Below are 10953 nucleotides of genomic sequence, written 5' to 3' on the forward strand. Positions count from 1 at the left end.
CGCACGTACGCATACACATTCACACACACACACACAAACACACACACACACACACAAACACACACATATATGATACTACACGGGTCGTTCAAAACGTTTTGCCTCCATGTTCATAATTTCTTTATTACTGCTGCTACATACAAAAGTTATACACCAAATGAAAGCTTACGATGTCTTCTACATGACAGTGCCTTTACTTTTCAACCTAGTCGCCTTCTTTGTCGATGCATATCCACCAACTTCGAATAAGTTGTCGAATGCCGTCGGCGGAAAATTCATGTGGTTTTCCTCTGAACCAGCGACGCATATCTTCTTGAATTTCATCGTCATCTGCATAACGTTTTCCTTTGAGGTACTCCTTCAACTTAGGAAAAAGTTCAAAGTCAGATGGAGCAAGGTCAGGACTGTATGATAGGCGTGTTATGGTCTCTTGAAATCTGAGACTTTTCATGGCATCATGAGTTTGTCGACTCGTGTGTGGACGGGCGTTGTCGTGGTGCAAAATTTTCATTTTTCGGGGCCGAACTCGTTAAAGCCGTGCTCTAAGTTTTCTCTGGGTCTCAATATATCGTTCAGAGTTGATAGTGGAACCCTGTTCTTTCGATTGTGTTTTGTTCTCTGGGTCATAATGATGTACACAAGTTTCGTCTCTTGTAACTATACGGCGTAAGAAAACTTCACCTTCATCGATTTAACAAACCAGGAGTTCAGCACTAAATTGACTTCGGTTCAATTTCAGCTCGGGTGACAACGTGTGGAGAACCCACCGTGCACACACTTTCCTGTAACCCAATACAACATGGATAATACGCTGAGCACTCCCTACAGAAATCCCTAGCATTTTACTGACATATTCTCTTACTTTGATCAGTCGGTTTGCTTGGATGATCTCATCCACGCTGTCGTCGTAAGGGGAAACGACGAATGGTCCTGCGCAGGTACCATTCGTCGTTTTCGCTTACATCGCAAGGCTCACCTGCGGGTGCGCAATGTAAGGGAAAACGACGAATGAAGAATAACCTAAAACATTCAAACTTTAGAAACTGCTTTATGAACACATCAATCAGATATCTGGTGAATAACAGCTTAAAAGAGTGAAAAATAGAAGAGTTATAAAGGGAAAACAGTTTGTGTCTCTCCTGAAAAATTTGTCTCGCTACCTGCGCAGGACCATTCGTCGTTTTCCCTTACGACGCCAAAACTCTCTCCTCGTGTTGAACATCACTGGCAGAGTTGGGACGACCACAACGAGCTTGATCATGCAAATATGTCTCTGCTGGACTGGTTTTAGCGAACTCCTTTGCCCATCTTTGCCCATCTTCGAACAGCACTTACTTCTACACATGCTTCCAGGGGCGAAGGCTGACTTGTTTGACAGGGTAATCAAAGTGAAACGGGACCAGATATGGCCTGGGGATATCGCACAAGAACCTTGCTCGAGGCGGCGACTCAGAGTTGTGAATGAAAACAAATCCGGAATTCATTATTGTATGTTCAACCGCCTAAATAATCGGGAAAGTATCTCATTAAATATCAATTCCAATTAAAATTAAATTAAATTTAGATGTGAATACACAAACACAAAGCAAAGAAGCAGAGATGTCAGTACTAGATCTATATGTTATAGATCTACCAGGGAGTCTAACTCTTTGGTAGAACATGACAATTATCATTTTTTAAATTTCACATTTGGCTGTTTTTTGTCTAGCCTTTCGCGTCCACGAGCCTGTGTCATAATCGAGGTCACGGTCTGATTATAGGGCAGTAAAAAGTCGAGGAGAAAAAACAAGCTCTCGCAGCAGTGAGAGGTTATTAGGAGTTAGTTCCCCTCACATCTGTGAGGTAGACTCGACCAGTGAAATAGTTAGCTTACCTAATCTGTGCTTGAGACTGATTATAACTGTGGCCCGAAAGGGGTGAACAGGGTATATGTGGTTATGAAACAGTTTAGACTGCTATGCACATGTTCCCTTCAACTATGTTCGTAGACTCTTCCTGTCTCACTTTAAGCTTACTTAATCAAAGCTTGTGACTACTTATGGAGTGGCCCAAGAGGGGAGAACAGGCTATTTCTGTGGCAATAAAACCGTTTAGCATGTTAGACATACTGTTCATTGTTGATTATGAACGTCTTTTTACATTTAATTTATGAAGTTTACGTTTATGGGTGAATTTGACTGCGACAATGTTTCAAAATTAGGAAGGGAAGCAGTGATCATTTGATTATATAGACGCTTTGCCTCTGCATGCTTCACCATAGACAAGTTTCATTAGCCTATGAATATCGATGGGTGTAGCTCCCTCTGCAGTAAGGAACTCATTAGCAGCTCTTTGCTTTAAGCGCACATTCATAAGTTTCCTGAATGCTATTTTCTCGGCGACAATGTACCCTAGCTTCCATGATGTAAACAGCAATAGCATAAAAGTGTGACATCATAGCATAATTCTGGGGGTTTTAGGGTTTGGGAGCATACATATTGAAAGTCAATTCTGTACAAATTTCATGAAGATATCTTGAGTAGTTTAGAAGTTATTGGAGAGGAGGCAAAACTTTTTGAATGACCCTCGTATTAATATATGGTAAAATGTTGGGGTTGTTTGGTTTTTGTTTGTTTTTTGTTTGTTTTGTTTGTTTGTTTTGTTTGTTTGTTTGTTTGTTGTTTTTTGTGGGGGGGGGGGGGGGTGAATTATTTTCTAAAATGTTTCCTTACAGTACATCAGACTATACGGATTTTTTTTATTTGGCTTCTGAGTTTTTTTGTAATTATTATTATTTTGTTGTTGTTGTTGTTTGTTTGGGTTTTTAGTTTTTATTTGTTTGTTTGTTGTTATTTTTGTTTGTTTTTTGCTTGTTTTGTTGGGGGGGGGGTTTGGGGGGGGGGGGTGGCTTGTCTCTGTGTCATGTACCAGAATAGTCAGGGTGAAGATGTTGGCTAACAAAAACTTTTTGGGTGTACTATCATATTTCATGTCAGATGAGCATAGAATAATAATTATATTTAATGCCCACCTTAAATCTCACTCAGAAAAGACACGTTTTGTGTTGCAAATATCTTATCACATCCGATATGCCCAACACCGAGGTATGTGCCGAAAAGGTGGTGATCAAGGGAGAGTATTCTTGAAAATAAAACGACTGTGATACTGGTTTTAGCTCTTATAGCTTCCCTTGAACTGTAATTAATGAAGGCCACAAATCGCTACAATAACATGCAGGGTGTCGTTTTTCTGGTGACAGTAAAAGGAAAACCCCCACAAATTTGCTCTGTGTGGCTATCACAACGTTCTGCTTTGCTCTTGTTGTTGTTTTTTTGCTGTTTGTTTTATTGTTCTTAAGAAAATAATAATAATAAATGACATTTATAAAGCGCTCAACCCCGATTAAAGTACACAGACTCTGAGCGCTTTACAATACAGTACAACGTACAACAGTAACATAAAACGTTGTGTTCTGACTAAAGAAAATTACTCCAAATATTCAACTTATTGATTTAAAAACAGAAACGACTTCAGCTGACATTTGAATGAATCAAAAGATAGGATCTCTCTTAAGGCACTAGGTAAAAAGCATTCCAGAGGGCCTTGATATTCAAATGCCTTTTCACTGCTACCCCACGGTGACCGCCACGGTGACCCCAGATGTTGCACACAAGGTCAACTAGTTTGAAAAAAAAGTGGGTAAGGTGGGTGGGGTGGGTTATACTTTACTTTAACCGATTTCCCAAAGCCACTGACTTTAAAACAGTAGTAATTGATTAGTAGCATTAAGGCACCAAGTTGAAATCAGGAACTCGTCAAAATAATGATATTGAGGAAATTGGCATCTTTTTGCCAGTTTGGCATTTTTTATCGATTTTCTGTTGTTGGGTGATTTTCTTTTTGCATTAGCACACTTGTTGTCCAATTAAAAACACATTGCTGGGTGGATTTTAATGAAAAACGTTGATTAAAGGCACAAATAATGTAAGTTTTCAATTTCATCGGACTGTAAAGCTATGGAAATAAACAGACTTTGGCAGCCATTTTTTCGCTAATTCCTCCGTTAATACAAGGCGACCCCACTTTCTTCCATCTCAAATATCTCGACTACTATTCAAGCTAGATGGGTATTTTTTCCACCGATAGCAAGACAACTGAACAAGTTTTAAGACTATACCAATAACTCCACATGCCCCAAAATTCCACCACGATGTGACACATATTATTGCAGGTTTGTTATAAGAGACTTTAATACGTCTTTTTTTTTTTTTAATCGATTGTATTATTATGACAAATAGGTATAATAAGAATGTCACAAGAAGAAATGCAACGTAGAGCTGTTTAGGCTGTTTATCATCATAGCCGCTTTTTCATCGCTAAAATTATAGACAAAGTTGTATTACTCGCTATAAAGTGGTAAAGAAATGGATGCAAGTAAGCCCTACACTCATTTTAATCCACCTACCATCACTTCTGCTATACGGGAAGTGATGGGAGAGAGAAAAAAAAGGGGGAGGGGGGGGAAAGAGACGTGCTGTTACAATATATCGCTCCGCTGGAAAAATGATATTTGGTGACATTTAACATTTGAGTTGGGGGTGTCCAGAGATATTGGAAACAGAAGTCGACGCACCAGCTGCATGATACCAACTCACCGGTCCACCAGATTTTGGTTTCGTTTGTTTTGACTTTTCTTTTCGTTAGGTTATAGGTGTTTTTGTTGTTGTTGTTGTTGTTGTTTTTGTTTTTTTTTGGGGGGGAAGAACTATTATTCTCCCCATTAAGGCTGGTGTGCAGTTAGTATATTACCCCCTATTGTCGTTATATCGCTCCCATACCCACTAAACTACGAGCATAATTTTGAGTTTTGCGCTCGTGCCAGTTCACTTGGTGCAAAGCACCGCCTGGTTGTTTCCGGTCATAACAAAAAAGTAGGAAAGTCTAGCCAATCCCCGTTATCTATAATTAATACAGAAATTGGATGGTATATGCATGTCTACTCAGTTTTGGTATTTCTTTTATGAAAATAGGTTAAATAGAAGCGGAGTTATTAGTTACATTGAAAATTTACGTTCCTCAAACATTGGTCTTTCAAAATATGGCTGCATACCAAAGTGGAACAGACTTTGATATTCTAAGAGTTAATAGTTCTGATTTTTAAATATTTTTTTGTAAGTTCTTTCCAGCTCTCGCAACTGCATGATATTAAGTTCATTTGAGCGCGTGGGACACATTAAGCATTTTCATTTGGTTGGAAATTTTGAATTTTGCCCGGGTGGCGGCCGAAGCTTAGTCTTATCGATTTTGTACGACCAAGAGATCTTTAACATGCGTAATGTGCACACGGGACCTCCGAGATCTTTCGCCCTTGTCCGAGAAGGTTAGGTGTAGATCTTTCCTACCATAAGCCAAGGAGTAGCAGTAGAAAGGCTGCAGAAAGAGTCAGGAGTCCAAAGCAGGGGGCAAAGGAGATGAGGGGGTAGGGATAGGAAGTAGAGACGAAAGCAGACGACAGAACATTGTTTGATAGCAGGAAAGGAGGGGAAAGGAGACAATTTAGAGAAGAAAATTTTCCGTCGAAATTCGGATTCGAACCCGGGATCTAGTGAATGAGAGGCAAACAGCTTAACCTCTTGGCCACGAGAGCCCCCCCCCCCCCCCCATCCCCCAGTCATGAACTACTGAGCAAGTCAATAAGAAACATATCAACAGTTTTTGTTTGTTGTTTGTCTATTTAACAAAACAGAATGTCAACAACGTACGGCCAAGGAACAGTTGTGAGAACAGACTGACGGATGGTGCATTGTCTCTACAGCTGCAACATCTCTGTCTTCACCCGAGTCCTGAGATATGAAAACAGAAGTCGACGCCCGAGCTGAACGATACTGTCGCCAGCCCATTTCAGTTGAAAGGGGGGGGGGGATATTTTTAAAGGGGAGGGGGGTTGTTTGTTTGGTTTGGGAGGGGGCGGGGAAAATGCCCTTCCTTTGTTCAAACATGGAGTACTAATTGCACCCTATTCTCTGTTTTCAAAGCGGTTTTTTAATTTGGGGGGGGGGTACATGTTTTGTTTGTTTGTTAATTTTTTTTACATGTATCTTTAATATGTTTACCTGTTTTTCGTACGTGGAAACCTCTTTTATTTGCCTTAGACTGGAGGCTAGTTTTATATATGCCATTGTGTCTTATTATAAATTATTCTGGAGCGCCTCAACAGTTTAAACAATTTTAAAATTTTGCTTACATGTATCTTAAGTTTACCAGTTCTTCGGACGTAGAAATCTCTTTTATTCACCTCAGACTTGGGGTTAATATGTCTTTGTACTATTTAAAAATAAATCATTCTGGAGCACCTCAACAGGTTACAAAGAAATTGGAAGGAATAGCTCCAAATACTTATGGTGTCAAGCAGTCATTTGCCAGAATTTACACGCGGGATTCTCGTTTCTTCAGAGTCTGCTGTTGTCTTTGGCTGAAGAGTCAGCCAGATTTACCAGTGCTGCGCGAGTAAACATTTTACAACATTATAATTATGAACGGAATGGAAAGGCGAGAGGAGAAGAAGCTAACCCCCATCTAGATAACTGCTACAAATTAATAGTGGCCTACATTTCAGGTCAGGTATCCCCCCTTCCCCTTCCTTATAACCCTTTCTTTCACAATGAAAATAACCATAATCATAATAGATTATTTTCTGTCCTTTAAGGTCGACGAGAAGCATAACAATCCTATATCTTACTGATTGGAACCCACTGGCCCCACCATAGCGAGAAGTTCTCTGAGATAGGCAGATGAGATATTATGTAAACTTTACTGATTCTACCCAAGCAGGCTTTGTTTAAAACTTTTGGAAGTTTTTGTCACAGCTGTCAGGGCTGATACAAAACAAAACTCCCTTTGAGCCATAATTATTACGGTTGACACCAGGGTTCTCTTGGTTCTGCTACTAGAATTCATTGCTTCCAAAATGAATTGATTTACATCAAAGCAGAAAAATGAGTTGGTACAACAGAGCTATAAACTCACGAAATCTGGAACAGATGACCACACCGTTTGGACTAAGTAAGCTTATTATTGCATTTGTTTGTGTAAATGAGTTGTCACTTCTTCTTTGTTTCTTTTTCTTTAGTTCTTCTCTGTCTTCTTTTGTGCAAATGTCGTGATTTTGAAACAGAAGTATACCTTTGTATTTATACTCTGTGTTTCCTAAACGCAAAATTTTGAAAGGTGAATAAAGAGAAGTTGCCACGGTTTTTTCGCTTTCTTTTTTTTCCCTGCTTTTAATTATAATGACTTCTTGAATTCCCTGATAAAAATGTGTTTTGTATCACCAGAGAGACAGAAACAGAGAGAGAGAGAGGGAGAGAGAGAGAGAGAGAGAGAGAGAGAGAGAGAGCGAGAGAGAGAGCAACAGAGAGAGGGAGAGAGATAGATAGATAGAGAGAGAGGGAGAGAGAGAGAGAGAGAGAGAGAGAGAGAGAGAGAGCGAGAGAGAGAGCAACAGAGAGAGGGAGAGAGATAGATAGATAGAGAGAGAGGGAGAGAGAGAGAGAGAGAGAGAGAGAGAGAGAGAGAGAGAGAGAGAGAGAGACGTCTAAAGACACATTAAAATGTATTCAACACCATTCTCTTCCAGAAAATTGTGAGAATGTGTGCGGAGCTGGGGATATGTGTGTAGGTTAATCTGTATGTGGGTGAGAATGTGTGTGCCTGTGCGTGTGCGTGTGCGTGCGCGCGCGCGCGCGCGCGTGTGTGTGTGTGTGTGTGTGTGTTCACGTGCGCGGGAATGTGAGTGTCTGTGTAGTGCGGTCTCACAAAGTGCATTTTCTGTCTTTTGTTTTGCAGGTTAAGTTTAATGGATTACTCACTACGTAAATGGACGATGATTATTATCATCATTATTATGATCATCATCATCATCATCATCATCATCATTATTATCATTATCTGCATTATCATTATTATTGTTACAATTATCATTTATTATGATGGTGATGATCATTAGTAGTAGTAGTAGTAGTAGTAGTAGTAGTAGTAGTAGTAGTAGTAGTAGTAGTTCTCCAATTATCTGGCGTCGGTGGTCTGGTGGTTAGGCTTTCAGACTCTCAATCTTGAGGTTGTAGGTTCTAATCTCTCCAAGGATCCAGCGTTTTGTCCTTGGGAGGGGGTGGGGGGCACTTTACACACAATTTCCTCATTTCACCCAGGTGGGAATGGATATCAGTCTTTAGACAACGCATGATTGTATCTGTTTGTTTGTGTTTCAGCACCTGATCGGTTGTTTGCGGTGTATACTTACGAGGAAGCCGAGAATCCAACCAACGTGTTCTTTTAATACAATCAATGAGACTCTAACTCTCAGGGTTTTGCACTGCACCGGCTACAAAATGCATACTGCTTAAAGTAAAATTTCCATTTAGAACAGCTGTACCGGGTTTGCAGCACAAACTGGTCATTTATGTGCCGTAATTGTAGGTGTTACAAGGGAGTACGATACAACAAAAAACGGGGAGGAGAGATAAGTTAGAAGATGTTTGTTGATAGTTAAGAAGGAGAAAATGACGTTACTGAAGAAAAAAAACCCCCATCAACAACAAATATGAAAAAAAATATATAACCGTGACATGCTCAGACAATTGTCTTCAAAGTTTTGTAGTTCACACAAAGGACAAAACAATGATAAAATGGAATGGAAAGGAAACGAACAAGTCGTCCAGACAGGCTATCTTAACGTAGCATCGTATTTAAAGCTGCAGCGTTGCATCAAATTTTAATTCCGTCGAAATGGTCCACTCCGTCAAACCCATTGTTTTGGAGAAAAGAGGTGGTATTAGATACATGGAAGATGAAAGTCTTGGACAGTGGCATTATGATATAGTATGCTTTTTTTTTTTAACAAGTTAAGTTGAAATGAGAAGTGCTTACTTGTTCAGGTTATTGTCTTGAACAGGTGGCTGTTAGAGCAGGTTGGAGTGTATTTTTATTTTATATTATCCTCATAATTCTCCTAAGGCGTCCTTTGCACGTACCATAACGCAACGATCAACGTTCGCCGAGAGTATCCAGCAAACCAAGCTTAAAAGATGTCCCTACAGACATTCGAATAGTGACGTTTTATTTTTCTCTAACATTAAAGAACTAAAGGGGCAGCAATTTGAAGACGAGGATGATCTGCTCGAAACAATTTGTGCTACTCTAAGGCTTCTGACCGAAGTGGACGTGATCACTTCGTTTGACCGCTGGATACATCGGATTAAAAAATGCTTTGCAGTTAAGGGTTGTCATATTGAAATGAAAACATGTTTCTCTAGGTAGGTGCAAAATTCCAAGCCTGTACAAAGAAAACTGTTGGACTTTTTTCCCCACAGAACAGGGAAACTAACTTCTGGAACAGACCTCGAAACTACTTCAGCCCAGCAAGACCGTTTTCAAAATCAACAGCCTATAACGTGATTTAGTAGCCATTGTCTGGCTCACTCACTCTCTTTTTTGGGGGGATAAGTGTTTTACGGCGCTCGCAACTGCATAAGGTCATATGAGCGCACGGGATACACATAATATTATCAGTTTGTAGGAAAGGTGAAAGGAGACACTTTTATAGAAGAAAATGTTTCGGTCGCTACTCGGATTCGAATCCGAGACCTTTGAATGAGAGGCCAACACCTTAACCTGCAGGCCACAAAAGCCCCCACTCACTCTCTTTATCACCGTTAATGTAGTATAGGTGGAAGGGGTACGAGCTCGCCTACTACGATCAGTAAAATCTGGAGGATGTCACATAAATGTCAACAAGCCTGTCCGTACACGTCACGGCTGCCCAGATGTTCCACAACTTGGACAGGAACAGCTCAAAATGTACATACCTCTTCAATATTCATCAATATCTACATTATTAATCACGTCAAATAGATATTTATTGTGAGACATTTGACTGAGATGGTGAATTGAGTTCTATTTTATGCTCCCTACGTGGCACACGGCAATGCGACAGAATTTTTTTTTACTCCTTGGTTACATTTAGCTTATGTTTATGCATTGTTATTCACTTCTTGAAGAAAAAAGTTGTGAACCTTTTGAAATGATAGATACGGAATATATAATGAAAAGGTGTGATTTGTTTAAGTATTATGATGTCATGACAACTGGAAAAATATTAGTTATGATGATGTCAAAGCTTGACTCGAACCAAGAGGACATGATCTAATTTTTTTACCACCGTCCCGATTCGATACGATTAGCAGAAGTGAAGCCTGACGAGTAAGGGAGTCATTGGGTCACCCCCTTTCAAACACTGTAAGATTGCTTAAGAGGCGAGACACATGGGTGGAGAGCCTTAAAATTGTGAAGCATCGTGGTGAAATCAGGCGCTCGTCAAAAAAATAAATAAGAAGAACCTTGCATTTTTTCCACCGGCACGGCACTTTTTATCAAAATGTAGGGGTTTTTTGCTCAGCAAGTTTTGTGTCCATTTAAGAACCCATGTCTGTGTGGATTTTACTGAAAAGCATTAATTAAAGCACAAAAATGTAAATTGTCAGATTCCATGGACTCTCAGGCTTTGTAAATAACTAAACTTTGGCTGTCATTTTCTCACAAATTTCACCTCTGGAACCAGGCGACCCCCACTTCCTTCAATTGCAAATATATCGACCCGTATTCAAGAGAAATGGGTATTTCTTTCAACGACAGCAAGGCAAATGAACAACTTTAAGACGGGCCAATAACTCCTCATGCCCAAAATTGACGAGCGCCTGATTCTTCCGTGTTGTGACACAATTTCCTAAAACAATCAAAGTTCTGAACATTCTGGTAGGGATTCGAACCAGAGCCATCTGCTCCGTCGCCCGGAATGATACAAACTGAATAAACTAAGAGAGCACAAGAGTGCGGTGGGGATTGGTAACAGGGCTGCAGGTGAGACCGTAAATGATAAGAGAATAGTTTTAACTGTTTTTGTTTTCCAATAAACACACT

Source organism: Aplysia californica, unplaced genomic scaffold, assembly GCF_000002075.1.
Source record: "Aplysia californica isolate F4 #8 unplaced genomic scaffold, AplCal3.0 scaffold00001, whole genome shotgun sequence".
Classification (NCBI taxonomy): Eukaryota; Metazoa; Mollusca; class Gastropoda; order Aplysiida; family Aplysiidae; genus Aplysia; species Aplysia californica.